Source organism: Microtus oregoni, unplaced genomic scaffold (assembly GCF_018167655.1).
Source record: "Microtus oregoni isolate MIOR12 unplaced genomic scaffold, Mior012 000014F_ref0000157, whole genome shotgun sequence".
NCBI classification, from domain to species: Eukaryota; Metazoa; Chordata; class Mammalia; order Rodentia; family Cricetidae; genus Microtus; species Microtus oregoni.
This window is the reverse complement of record NW_024543073.1, coordinates 15,946,030-15,959,175: the sequence shown is the minus strand read 5'-3', so window position 1 is coordinate 15,959,175 and position 13,146 is coordinate 15,946,030.

Genomic DNA, 13,146 nt, shown 5'->3' with positions numbered 1-13,146 from the left:
ACCTAGGCAAGTCCTCCTCCAAACAGGAATACAGCAAATAGGCGGAGTGGTGAACCCCAGGGAAGCCAGAACAAAGCCTCCAGTTCAGTCCACCTGCTTTCATTATGGATTTCAAAGGTGCTACCGCTAATCTGCATGCCTCATTAGTTCTGCTACTCAGAATACCTTCCATGTGTGGTCACTATGGAAACGAGGGCTTGTTTTTCAGGAACCTGGAGGTCTTTATCTGAAACCAGTTGAGGTTTCCTCTTCCTTCCTTCCTTCCTTCCTTCCTTCGTTCCTTTCTTCCTTCCTTTCTTTTTTCTTTCTTTCTATCTCCTCCCTCCTTCTCTCCCTCCCTCCTTCCCTCCCTCCCTCCCTTCCTTTTTTCTTCTTTTCTTTCTCTTTTATTTGCCTTTGAGCAGGAGTCTTCTGGTTGTTCATTTCATTCTCAGATCCAGCTGACGCCTGTTTTCTCTGCACAAGCCCTCTGAAGACCTGTGGAGTTTGACCATACAAGCAGACAGTTGATCACTTCAGTTTACCCCAATAACCATTGTTTTTGTTACACCTGAGATCATCTTGTTTTTAATCCCATAAATACTATTAAATCCTAGCCTCAGGGAGCTAGATTTGGGAGTCTGGGTTCTTGGATCCTTTAGATTTGTGCCTCTCAAATAAAATAGAACTTTTCTATTTTGCAAACTTCCCACTTCAGACGTTGGTATACTGCATGACATGGACGACAAACGGACCTTGTTCGCACCAGAAGCTGGAGAGCTGGTATCTGCTGACGGCCTGTAAATTCATAGAGTGGGAGAGGGAGCCCCAGAGCATCAGCATTCAAATGGCTCTGGCTGAGGACCCGCCCAGAAACTTCTCTGCCTGCTTCTCTCCCACTGGACTCCTGGGATGAGCGGCCGCTTGCTGCGCTCAGATCTTTTCTCTACCCTGCTAAAGCGCATGCTCCAAGAGCCTCTCTTCTAACAGTATGGCGATGGAACTCAGTCCTGAGTGCTATCAAAAATAGATGTCATTATGACAATGATATGAATAATGCAGTTCCAAAAATGGGGAGAACGGATTTGAGGATTATAATTAAATATAGCTCGAATGTTCTTTAAGGTTAATCGCTAACACTCCGCGTTAGAGCCATTTAATCATTTTCTAGTGCATTGTGCATCAGGCGAAGGAAACTGTTCCCAGGGAAATTCAGTGGCAGCACAGAGCAAAACCAACACGTTTTCTGTTTTAATGTGTTTGCTCACTGCTTTGAAAACAGTGTCAGCACAACCCCGTTCGAGCTCACACAGGTACACTTTTAAGCTGTAATGAAATGCTACTAAAGTTTAAACTTTTTTTTTTTTTTTTAATTCTGCAAAAGTGATAGGATTCTTTTTAGCAGCCACCCAGTAGCTTGTGTGGGTGTGAGATTCTGGAGACCCAGTTCTCAGATGACAGTAGTGTGGTTCGAAGAGAACTCTTCTGGAACCCGAGTGTATTAACTTTTCTGTTGCCGTGGTAACAAACATACGGGTGAAGACAATTAAGGAGGAACGTTTGTTTGGCCCTACAGTTCCAGGTTAGGGTCCATACCGGCAGGGACATAGTGGCAAAAGCTGGGAGCTGAGAGCCGAGAAATCAAGTCTCAAAATGGTTGAGTCTTTGAACTCTCAAACCTAGTGTATTAGTGAGAGTTCTCGAAAGAACCTATAAGGGACCTGAACCAGCTTAGCACACCCGAAAACCAAGTGCTTGGCACAAAGGAATAAGAGAAAGAGAGAGAGACAGGAGATAGAGAATGAGGGAGAAGGGGAAGGAAGGAAGGAAGGAAGGAAGGAAGGAAGGAAGGAAGGAGGGAGAGGGGTAAGGAGTGTTTGTCCCAGAGGACAAAGGACTGACTCTGGTTAGAGGAGACAGATGTGACCCATAGGAAAATAGCGGTTTATAAAGGTAAAGGGGGAAACCCCGTGTTAGGATGAGGTGTTTAATTTAATTGGACATGTTAGTTAGGTGAGCCACAGGGCTTTTGATTGTTGAACTTCCATACTTTAATAACTGGACCTTGGTAGTCAGCCCCCGGAGGAAGAATTGGCCAAAGAAAGCAATGGATCTTGGAGCTAGCTTCAGGAATGTAATGTGGTTTTAGCAAGGCCGAGGAAATCCGGGAAAGGGGAAAGCCTGCCAGAGCCGTGTTTAACCATGCTCGGGCTGTCTCATGAAGAGAACGGACAGAACTCATGAGAGCAGCTAATAAGCTGTGGTCTGAGTAGGTCCTCAATGGCGGACTCCCGACAGAAAGATGAGGGATCCAGGAGCTGTTCAGTCTACCAGACTGGATGTCTCCGCTGTCCCAATCAAGTGTGGGAGTCCCAGGAAAGTCCTAGAGAGCTGCCAGTTTGCACTCCGGGTTGGAATCCCTGAGAAATAGGTTCTAACACTAGCAAAGGAAGGCCTCAGGAACAGGGTAGATGAACTTGCCAATGAAAGTGAAGGCAAGCAGGCAAAGAACAAACTTCCTTCTTTCATGGTTTTTTATGTAGCTGTCACCAGAAGGCGTGGGTCTTCCCACCTCAGATGAGCTAATCAAGAAAAATGGCTCACATGTGTGCCCAGATGCTTGGAGTGGTAGTTTGAATGTAATTGGCCCCCCATAAGCTCATAGGGAGTGGCATTATTAGGAGGTGTGACTTTGTTGGAGTTGGTTTGGCCTTGAAGGAAGTGTGTCACTGTGGAGGTGGGTTTTGAGGTCCTTTTTGCTCCAGCTTCACTCAGTGTGACACACAGATCACTTCCTATAGTCTGCAAATCAAGATGTAGGACAATCAGCTCCATGTCTGCCTGCATGCCACCATGTTCCACCATGATGACAATGGACTAAACCTCTGTAAATGTAAATCATGCCAATTAAATGTTTATAGGAGTTGCTGTGGTCATGGTATCTCTTCACAGCAATAGGAACTCAACTGAGATACTGAATGAATGATTGGAAGCATCACCCTAGCCCCTGGCCTGGGAGTTGCATTGGTCCGGACTTCAACTCCCAACCTGCCAAGCGCTGACCCCTCCCCAGGGTGGATCAGGACCATTCCCACAGGCTATTCAGGCTCACAGGGGGGAAAAGGAACACGTGCTCTCCATGGTTTGTGTGGGTTCATCTCCCCTGCCATGCTGTCTCGGTCCACCCAAGAGTGCTGCATTTATTAAACATAGGCATTTTAATTTGCTCTAATCCATTTTAATTGGAGTTATTCGCATTGGTGGAGCAGCTTTTCTTAAGATTAAACCAAACATTAAATTTAGTTAATTCTAGATGTAGTCAAATTGACAACCAAAATCGGCCATCATACGCTCTTCCAGTGGCCAACTTCCTCTAATGAGGCCACACCCCCTAAATCTACTAAACACCACCAACAACTGGGAGCAAGCATTCACTTGCCTTAGATTATGAGGGGGGCATTTCTCACTCAAAGTGAGGTATTTATCAAACTACTGTGTATAGAAAACCTAGCTCAAGTATTTAAGAAAAATCTCAACTGAACTCAGTGGTCAGGACTAGATTTAAATAACCAAACCACAGGAAGTTAGGGTTCAAGCATCAGAAGATAGCATGACAAAGAGCAATTACTCCTTTGCAGAATGGAATACTATATGGTTGCAAAATGAGATGACTTTTTAGGTATCTACTTCCAGATGATTCCAAGATGTACTGTAAAATGATAAGCAGCAGAGGACTGGACATGAAGTACTGTTACTTATGGAGAAAGGGGCAAAAAGATGTGCACTTGTTTGAAGACAGACTTCATCTCTGGGAGGATACACAAGGACAGCAGCTGTGACAGGGAAGGATGGGAAACTTCACGGTGTATCATTGCAGAGACATGTACCTCCCCAAACCCCTCTCCAACCCTGGTATTAACAGGGGGCCGCATACATGATAGGCGAAGGCTATATTACTAAACTACATTCCCAGCTCTCTTTGTAGTTTCAGTGTAGGGTCTCACTAGGGTCCTTGTGCTGGTCTCGAACTCACTCATAAGATCAAGCAGGCTTTGAATTTCTGATCTTCCTGCGTCCCCCAAGGCCAGGCTCTTTGTGGAATTTTGACTCAAGTTACTGTATTTCTTTCTCTAAGTAGAAATAAAAACCCAAAATATAATTAGTTGCCACCCAAGGAAGCATTACCATTTCTTGAATACAATCTGAATATGATTTCTAGCCTGGAAGTCAGATGTTTTCACATTCTCTTTAAGCTTGTCCTTAGGAAAGTAAGCCACGGGCAGCAATCCATCCCAGTTTCCTCTCGCTGCACAACTAACAGGAAGCAAAACTTCAGGGTATGGAGTCTTCATCCTTGAAAAAGGTACTTTTGCTTCCTGTGCCATTCCTTCAGTTCTCTCGTGAGAGGGGAACGGGTAGAAGGTTCCAGCAGAGAAGCCCAGTTGGATTCCACATCCACTTTCTGAATTGTGTAGTGATTGGCACCTCGCTCTCCACCCCCACGTTATGATGGCAGCTGGTAGAGCCGAGTTTGGGATTTCCTCCTGCCTGGGCTGAGGCAGGAACGTGCTTGGAAGCTGCCTACAGCTGCTTGGCCGTCCAGGCTGGGAAGCCTGTGGCTCGTGGAAGACGGACCCATGGAGCTTCTCAGCTGCATATTTCCAATCCTTAAACCATGGTTGGATGTCTCTTTGCTTCTGCTACATGATTTCATAGAAGTCTCCTGGGAGAAGAAGCAGGGCTTTATTTCTGCTCCCCTTGGGCACTCTGGAGGTGACGTTTTGTTTCTTACAACAGCAAATGTGTCTAAAATAAACAGCAGAAGATGGGTGTTAGTGGAAAAGCAGAGACTTTCTGGCTCATCAATAACAGGACAGGGATAAAATAGGCACTCAGGAGCCATTGCAGAAAAGGTTCTCTAAGTTCTAGGCTGTGGAAGGAAATGGATTCTCTGGCCGATATCTGAAAACAATTCAGAGGCATTTGTGCTTCCAAGAGGCCCCCTAAGACCTTGGTCTCTTCTAAATGTCCTTGCATTTCAGTGCCTGTCAGCAACATCGCAGAACCCAACAATGATGCATTCCTTGAGCGGCTCACCCTCTTCCTGAGTGACACCCCTGACACAGATGGCTGGCCCCCAGATGACAGCGCAAAGCCGAAGTTCAAGTGATGTGTTGGTATTTCCTCCGCAAGAACGCATGTACTAGACTCCCAAAGTGGAAGGTGGTGGGCCTGAAGACCATGGCAGTTTAACCTTGGGATAAAAAGAAATCAAGGAAGAAAGAAAAACTCCAATATTCTGCTTGGCGCGGCATTCATAAACTCCAATGTGTTTCCTAGCCACTCAGCTACCCAGGCAGGTCTTCCACTTCTCAGACTTGTCATTTGTAAGGCAGACACTAACAGCTCACCTCTCAGGGCTCTCAGGAGGATGAAATGAAATAGTGGACACCTCCAAGGCACCCAGCCCATGAGAGCCCTGTGGCTGCTTCTGTGGGGAGGCTGGGATGGGACAAAGCAGAACTGCCTTGGGAGGAGGCCAGGTCAGAACGAGGGTTGTTCTTCCTTTGTTGTTGCTGTTTTGCTTTTTGTTTTTTCCAAGCTGGTCCCTTCCTGCTAGGTCCCGGGAAGATTATCCCCCATCCTGCAGGCTGTCACTTCTGTGTGAGTCCCCAACCCCTCTGCATCTAATAAGTCAACTGTCCTTGTCTATCTGTGGCTCCTGCCACATTGTCAAACAGGCTATCCCAGAACTGATTTGTATCCAACCAGACTGTAATCGACACAGTTATCATATCATAAAACCAAGGTCACGGGAGGGTGAAGATGGGTAAAGAATCTATTAGGTTCAATGAAATAATATGAATAAATCATCTTGATTTAATAAAAAAGCGTGACTGCGGGAAAACACATAAATTTAGCCCCCCATTTTTATGGGTTTTTACCACTTGCTTCTTGCCCTTTGTGGCTTGCTGGCACCTTGATTTTCAGTTTTTCCAATGCAGAGTTCTCTATTGTCTGCCATAGCAATTCTATAGAGAAATGTCCCCAGAAAATAGTTAAAGAACTACATATAATATCTATAATGAGATCCAGGCAGCTTTCAGCCAGATTATTTCTTTTTAAATCCGTGTGTGTGTGTGTGTGTGTGTGTTTGGCTAGGTCTTTTGGGAGTGGGTCCTGCTATGTAACTCCCTCCACTAATCTGGAATTCACTCTACAGATCAGGTTGGTCATGACCAGGAAGTGGTCTTACCTCCACTTTCCAAGTATGGGATTACTGGCATGAGCCATCATAATTCTGTATTTCAAGTGTTTGCCTATTTCTATTATTTTTTATGTGTGTAGGTGAGGGCGGGTATGTGCCGATGCCTGCAGGTGCCTGCAGGTTCCTGCAGAGGCCAGAGACATCAGATCCCAAGGCGAAGGAACCGTTCATGTGGGTTCTGGGAACCCAGCTTGGGTCTTCTCCAAGAGCAGTAGGAGCTCTCAGCTGCTGGGTCATGTCTCTAGTCCTTTGTTTGCTTGTTTTATGTGTTTCCTTGTTTTGTTTCTGAGACAAGGTCCCATTCTGGAGCCTAGACTCTTCCTGCTTCAGGCTCCCAGGGTGCTGGGATTAAACACATAGGCCACCACACTCAGGTCAGATCATTTCTTATTGACCACTTGAAAGTGAGAAGTTGTGGATATCAACTTTATGTTGAGTTACAAGAGTCTTCTCCAAGGAAGGTTTCTAGCAGTTTCCTTCCCGAACCCAGGTAGAGATGAGTGCAATGACATGTTGGGGGATGGGCATCCTCTTCTTACCTTGGGACCAACAAAGCCCTGGATCTGAAAGGATAGGTTCTACTGTACTTCTGGGGCACTCTAGCAGTAACTTAGGGTCTCCCTAGTTCTTCTACAGTCTCCTTATGTCTCGTGTACCATGTCTTTCCCAGGTGGGTGTGATTAATACCCCACAGAAAACCCCAAGCCCTGGTCCACAGAACACAGAGAGACTGTTGAGGTAAAAATGGCAGGGCTCTGGACTGCCTGCACTTTGAAGACACATACATCAGCTCCAACAGCATGAGCCTACTTGAGCTGTTTTCTGCTTTGTCTGATTTCGCTCAAGCAATCCAGCTTGGGTGAGAACCATGAGGGCTTTCCTTGTCTTTCTATTGCATAGTAACTAGTCGGTGTTTTCTAATTTTTTCCATGCTTCAATCTCTGAGCCTATTGTCCCCTGTAGGCAACAGCTCTTTTTGTTGGTAAACAGCAGTGGTTTAGAGAAGTCTTATTTGAAGAAGTCTGTCATTGTGTACCAAGCGCTTTCAAGTGTATTTGTGAAAGAGTTAGAAGTACATTATATTTATGCCATTACTGCTCCTAAATATTTATACACAGTCACAGTTTAGAGGTATCTGGAGGCCTTTATAATTTATTTAAAAAGCTGTTTTAAATTAATCCAGCAGAAGGCCAATATAACAAGACAAATAGAGCCTAGCCCACCTTTGGTTAACCATGTCCCAGAAAGATAGCAAGTGCTTAAATAAATAGTCCATGCTAGCAATTGTTCCACCCACTTACATAAGCAGCGTGACAGATGGAGGCGTTTTAGCCTCGCTCAGCACTTCTCCTGGGATATGTCAACAAGGAGTTTAGATTTGTGGGCTTGTTTTAGGGGCCAGTATCTTCCTGACCCCAGCCTTCTAGCTTATCGGGACTCAGATAAGATGTGTTTCGTCCTGTGCTAGCCCAGTAGTTCTTTCTTTCCAAATAGTAGCAGATCAATCATGTGTCGTCTCTGTAAGGATTTCCATTTCTTTGTGGCATCACTCTTCAGGGTCTAGGGATGCCTAGGACCACAGGCTTGTGTGATTCCTTTTTCTCCTGTTAGGATCATAGGTGAGACGAATGACAGGCAGGGCAGTTTTATCTGGGTGACTAGACGGCTAACGAAACATCTCTGTCTGAGCTGCATCCGTGCAGAAGTGTTTGCAACCCTGTGAGAGACAGGCTCTTGGCCTTTGACACAGCTAACAGTTTTGCATGCATGGCCTCCGTCAAATTTCATGAGATCTATCTAATTTTGAAGAGAGGTGTTCCTGGAATTTTTTTTTTAACCAGGAAAAAAAAAATGAACGTATCCATCTTCCTCCTCCATTTTACCGAGTGTTCCTGCCCCCACCTCGCAGCTCTTATAGGAGCACAGGGGATTTTTAGCTTGAGTTAGGAACCTTATCCCTCAGCACAATGTAGAGAAGACAGGTAGTGAGTGGCAGGAAGGAGCTGGCATGATGCCATAGGTCTGCCCATCTGTCACTCCTACAGAAGAGTGTCCCTGTGTGGGCGGGGGCAACACACCAGCAGCATCTTCGATTAAAGGCCACTAGTCACTGCTCTGGTATTGTGCCTTCGTTTAAGAAAAATACAACAAAAAATAAATACTCTCAAAACTGCAAAAACTTGATTTTGCAAAACACGTGAGCAGTTATTACTTTACCGCTGTCATTTGTCAAAGAACTTGGCATTTGGTTGCCTTACACTCTGTTCTAGGGCCACAAAAGCTATGTTCAATTTTTGTTTTGCACACAGTATAACTAGCAGACACACTACCTACGTACATATATACATACAAATATACTGTATGTATTGACAGGTAGCATTTTATTACTTATGTAAACATTGCACATAAAGCATTGTCGCAAATACTCAAAACCAACATTGAGTTCCCCCTCACTGAAGCTGTATTAAGTGACGGAGGCAGAAAAATGTCCCATGTTCCAGCACAATGAATCATCTGACATCAGAATGATTCTACTTAACCTTCCTTCGGTGACTGGCACCCTGGATGTGTGTGCGGTGAACATTAGCGCTCTGCTAACGACGCCTTCACATCTTCCTGCTATTGATCTGCTTGGGTTCCAACTCACTAAGCCCAGCTGCTCCCTGCTCACAGGGAGAAGATGCTGAACAAGCAGAGGGAGGAAGGAACCAACCCAGGAGGCCAGTTCTTTCCTGTCTGCTCGGAGGACTTATGTGATGCTCATCACCAGCTACTTAAACTGTGTGATGAGCCTGCCCACGGGAGAGTACCGGAAGCATAAATGTTAGATCTGACCTTGGTTTTATGATATCAGAATTTGCTGATCCAGCCCTGTGCCTATGTTTGACTCCTATGTTCTCTGGGACCATACAGCAAGGCAGAAGATGTTCTCTTGCCTTTCTTTTCTCTCACTAAGAAAGTATCAGAAAGAGAGGGAGCTCTGGAGAAAGGGAGGTAGGCATTTTAGAGACCTGGGTCAAGGGTGGTTCTACAGCCTCCTAGGTAGCTTAGCTTTTGTGTCTCTAAATCAGGAAGCAGCCTCCTCACTAAGATATTGTGAATTTAAATAAGATCTCGCCAGGAAAATGTATTGCATGATGTAGCGCCCAGGGCTGCCCTTCAGAAAGTGCTCAGGGCTGTTGCTGTCATGGATACCTGAGCTGATGGTGGAAGGCTCCATTCAGAACTGACAGGGGCTCCTCAGAAGGAAGAAATAATAGTTCCGGCGCACACGACCATATCCCCTTGCTGATGTATTTGGTTTCTGTTTGAAGGGAAAAAAATATGCATAATCCCTTCCATTTATATTCCAAAGGCAAAACATCTGTTGTCTTTCAATGCCCTGTATTCTTTTGCTTTGTGTATGTGGTACTGGGGATCAAAGCCCGGTCCTCTGGTGTGCCAGGTAAACAAACATTCTATCATCAAGTTACACCCCAGTTGGGGTCCCTGCATTTGTAATCTGCCCTGTTAGACTCTGGCTCTGGTGTCGCCTTTCTCACAAACTTAGAAAACAAGCAACCCAAAAACTGTTTTCAGTTATTTACTCTTTGTGTGGAGCAGAATACAGGGGAAAACCACATAACTATTCCCACGCAATCAACCTGTTTGTAAGAAGGGATAGGAACAAACCAAGAAGCGCAATGCATTTTCCCTCTTCAGATGTGAGGCTGGTTGCTTAAGACTGAGTTGCTGTGCCGTGGAGGATACACATCTAACAATAGAACCATGGCTTATCTGCCGATTACTGTCTAGAGCCCATGAACAGTTGCTTTTCTTTTCTTTTTTCCCTGTAATATATTTTCTTTATTAAAAACAAACAAACCTAAAACCCAGTAGGCAAAAAATAACAGATTATTAGGCAGTCTTAAAAAGAACAAGGAACAGCTGCTTTCCATCTAACTCGAAGTCTGCAGAGGTTCTGGGCTTGAGGACTTTCCCATTTAACTGAGGGTGCTCAATGCTGTGTTGGGTCCAGAACACAGTTCTTCCTATGTCAGTAGTGGACCCCAGTATTTCTCTCTTCACCCTCCTTCAGGATACATGAGCTGTCAAGCTGCAGTCCTGAAGCCCCAGCCTGCCACAGGACCTCATTTCATAGCTGGTGGCCTTAAGTGTCTTTCCTGTGGTTCCTGCCTCTGCTCAGAGTGATGCAGACCTTTCTAGCTCTCCTGAGAGGCTCAAGTGAGGGCTGCTTTTCACCAACATGTCTGCCTCTTGGTTCCATGCCTTCCTTCCGTTGCTCTTGTTCCTCAGACCCATTTCCAATTCACCCCATGTTCTGTGGCTCTGTTATCAGAGTCAGTTTGAAGGCATGATCCCACGCCCCTGAGACTGAAGGGATCTGGGGGAGGGGAGTGGTCCCCCATCTTCTATTTAGGCAGGCATTGGATCCACTGCATCCCAAACAAAGGTGAGTTCTGAGGACTTAGGTTGGTGTGTGGTAATTAATGATTAATGGCTTTGATCATTTGTTTAGGACAGGAGTGGATGTGGTAAAAAAAAGGCTGCAGGCACCTAACCTCCTGCATCGCCCAGGCAGTCCCCATAGTTCAGGGCCGCTCAGTGCAACCAGTGTCCACAGTGCCTTTTGACTCTTCCAGATTTCCCGAGACATCCATTTTTCTCCATGTCACAACTCTCCTCCCTTGTTAATACTGATCTCTAAGATTGCAGTCTCTTCTTTTTAGAAGTGGTCCCCAGGCTCATTCTTGCTGAGATTTAAGTGAGGTCTTCATTGTAGGTGGTGTTAACTCAGGGTATAATCTCAGGAGCCATTCTGGTCAGGATGCAGATGCTAAGTCCTCTTACTGATGACATTGATCACTATTGGCTCAGAGTGGCCTTACCAGGGCTAGAAAAATGGCTCAGTGGCTAAGAGCACTGGCTGCTCTTCCTGAGGACCTGGGTTTGATTCCCAACACCCACATGACAGCTCACAACTATTTATAATCCAGCTCAAAGTGATTTGATTCCCTAATACAGACATAAATGCAGGCAAACACCAATGTACATTTAAAAATTAAAAATAGAATGGACTCACGGATGGACATTTGATAACTGTATCTCTACCCTGAAGTCCTGCTTGCTGGTACTGGTCCCTCTCTTCATTGGCCTCTGACCTCTGGCCATACTTCTCTGCTCTGCCCACCCACTTGCTAACTTCTTCCTGGGTAAGCAGATGGTTTCACCTGTTGAAATCTCACCAAAGTTTTAGTTCTGGTCTCTGGTCCACAGCACTATAGCCCAGGTTCTTTTTCTGGCCTCAAACCCAGGTATAAGTGAGGATTTCTAGTTCTTCTAGACACGCTTCTAATTCTGATTTTTACAATGGGCATGCAATCTGAGAGTCCATCCACCCAATAGTCTCTTGTTTGTGTTCTTTCTCTTTCTGTTGATCTTTTGAGACAGGGTTTCTCTGTGTAACAGCTTTCTCTGTACTAGAACTCACTTTGCAGACCAGGCTGGCCTCTAACTCACAGAGATCTGCTTGCCTCTGCTTCCCAGTGCTGGGATTAGAGGTGTGCACCACCATGCCTGGCTTATGTTTTCTCTTTTCTCTTCCATTTTCATTTGTACTTTCTCTCTTTTTTTCAGCACTAGAGACCACACATACAGCCTTGCATTCTGTTTTCTTTAATTACATAAAATTTTTGTTTTTTTTACATAAAATTTTAATGCATTATTTTGTTATTTAGAACAATCAAACAGCAATGAGGTGTTTACACTGAAAAGCAGCCATTTCACTTTCACCAATTCTGATTCACCATATCTCTTCCAGAATTTAGCAATCTGGCATATTATTCCAAAATTTGCCCATGCATTTACCATTTACCCATGATATAGATAAAACTCACTTATAAACTGGGAAAATGAAGGAGAACAAATGGTTGTATGGCAACAGCCAAGCAGCCTGTCATGATGTTAGTCTTTTCTGCTCATGTTCCTCACCTGTGTCCCCGGCCAGCCTGGCCCAGCTTTCCTGGAGCCACGGTCTAGGGCATCTCACTATTCTGTGGAATGACTCCTTTTCTCCCTCCGTTACTGCACGGTTAACAGCCCCATTTCTAGTTCTGCTGGCATCCCGTCATCTCTCTCTCTGCTCCCATTCCCACTGCATTTCTGAGGACAGAGTCAGAAATCACATGCTGAAATATTAGACCACAACACATAGGTGGATGGTTCCATCTCCCTCTGGGTACTTCAGAATTATCCTTTACGGCATATTTAAAATGATTTGTGTTTCATCCCAACCCCTTCCCCACTCTTCCGGGAATATGGTCTCACACTGTAACCCTGACAGACCTGGAACTCACTTTGTAGACCAGGCTGGCTCAAATTCAGAGCTCCTGCCTGTCTCTGCCTCCCAAGTGCTGGGATTAGGCTGACAATCCAATCATAACAAATTTAGTGGAAGACATTTTTACAACAACCTTTTATAACTTCATAAAACTGGATGGTCAGTCTTCCAGCCTGAAGGCAGATGCTGCCCTCTTAGTTGGGCATCTGATATGTGGAAAAATCCCACTGAGAAGCAATAGCTAAAAACAGGCTTTTGAGAAGCAATGAGTCATGGCCTAAATGAGAAAATACATTAAATGATAAATCAAATTGAACGCAAATTGAAGTATCCGTGCTGGCTTGAGTCATTGTCTCTGTCCCTGAAATGTAGATGTTAGAGGGTCTAAGGGCTACCTTCTTTCCTCCAGCTTTCTTGTTTTCTTGGTGCTCCCTTTCTCTTAAAAATGTGATCTGTACTCCCCAGCCCCCTCCCACACGTCTAGGCTGTTTTTTTCCCTCTTTTAAATGTCTATAAACCTACCTTTTAAATAAACAACCAGGTTCTGTGGGCTTAGCAG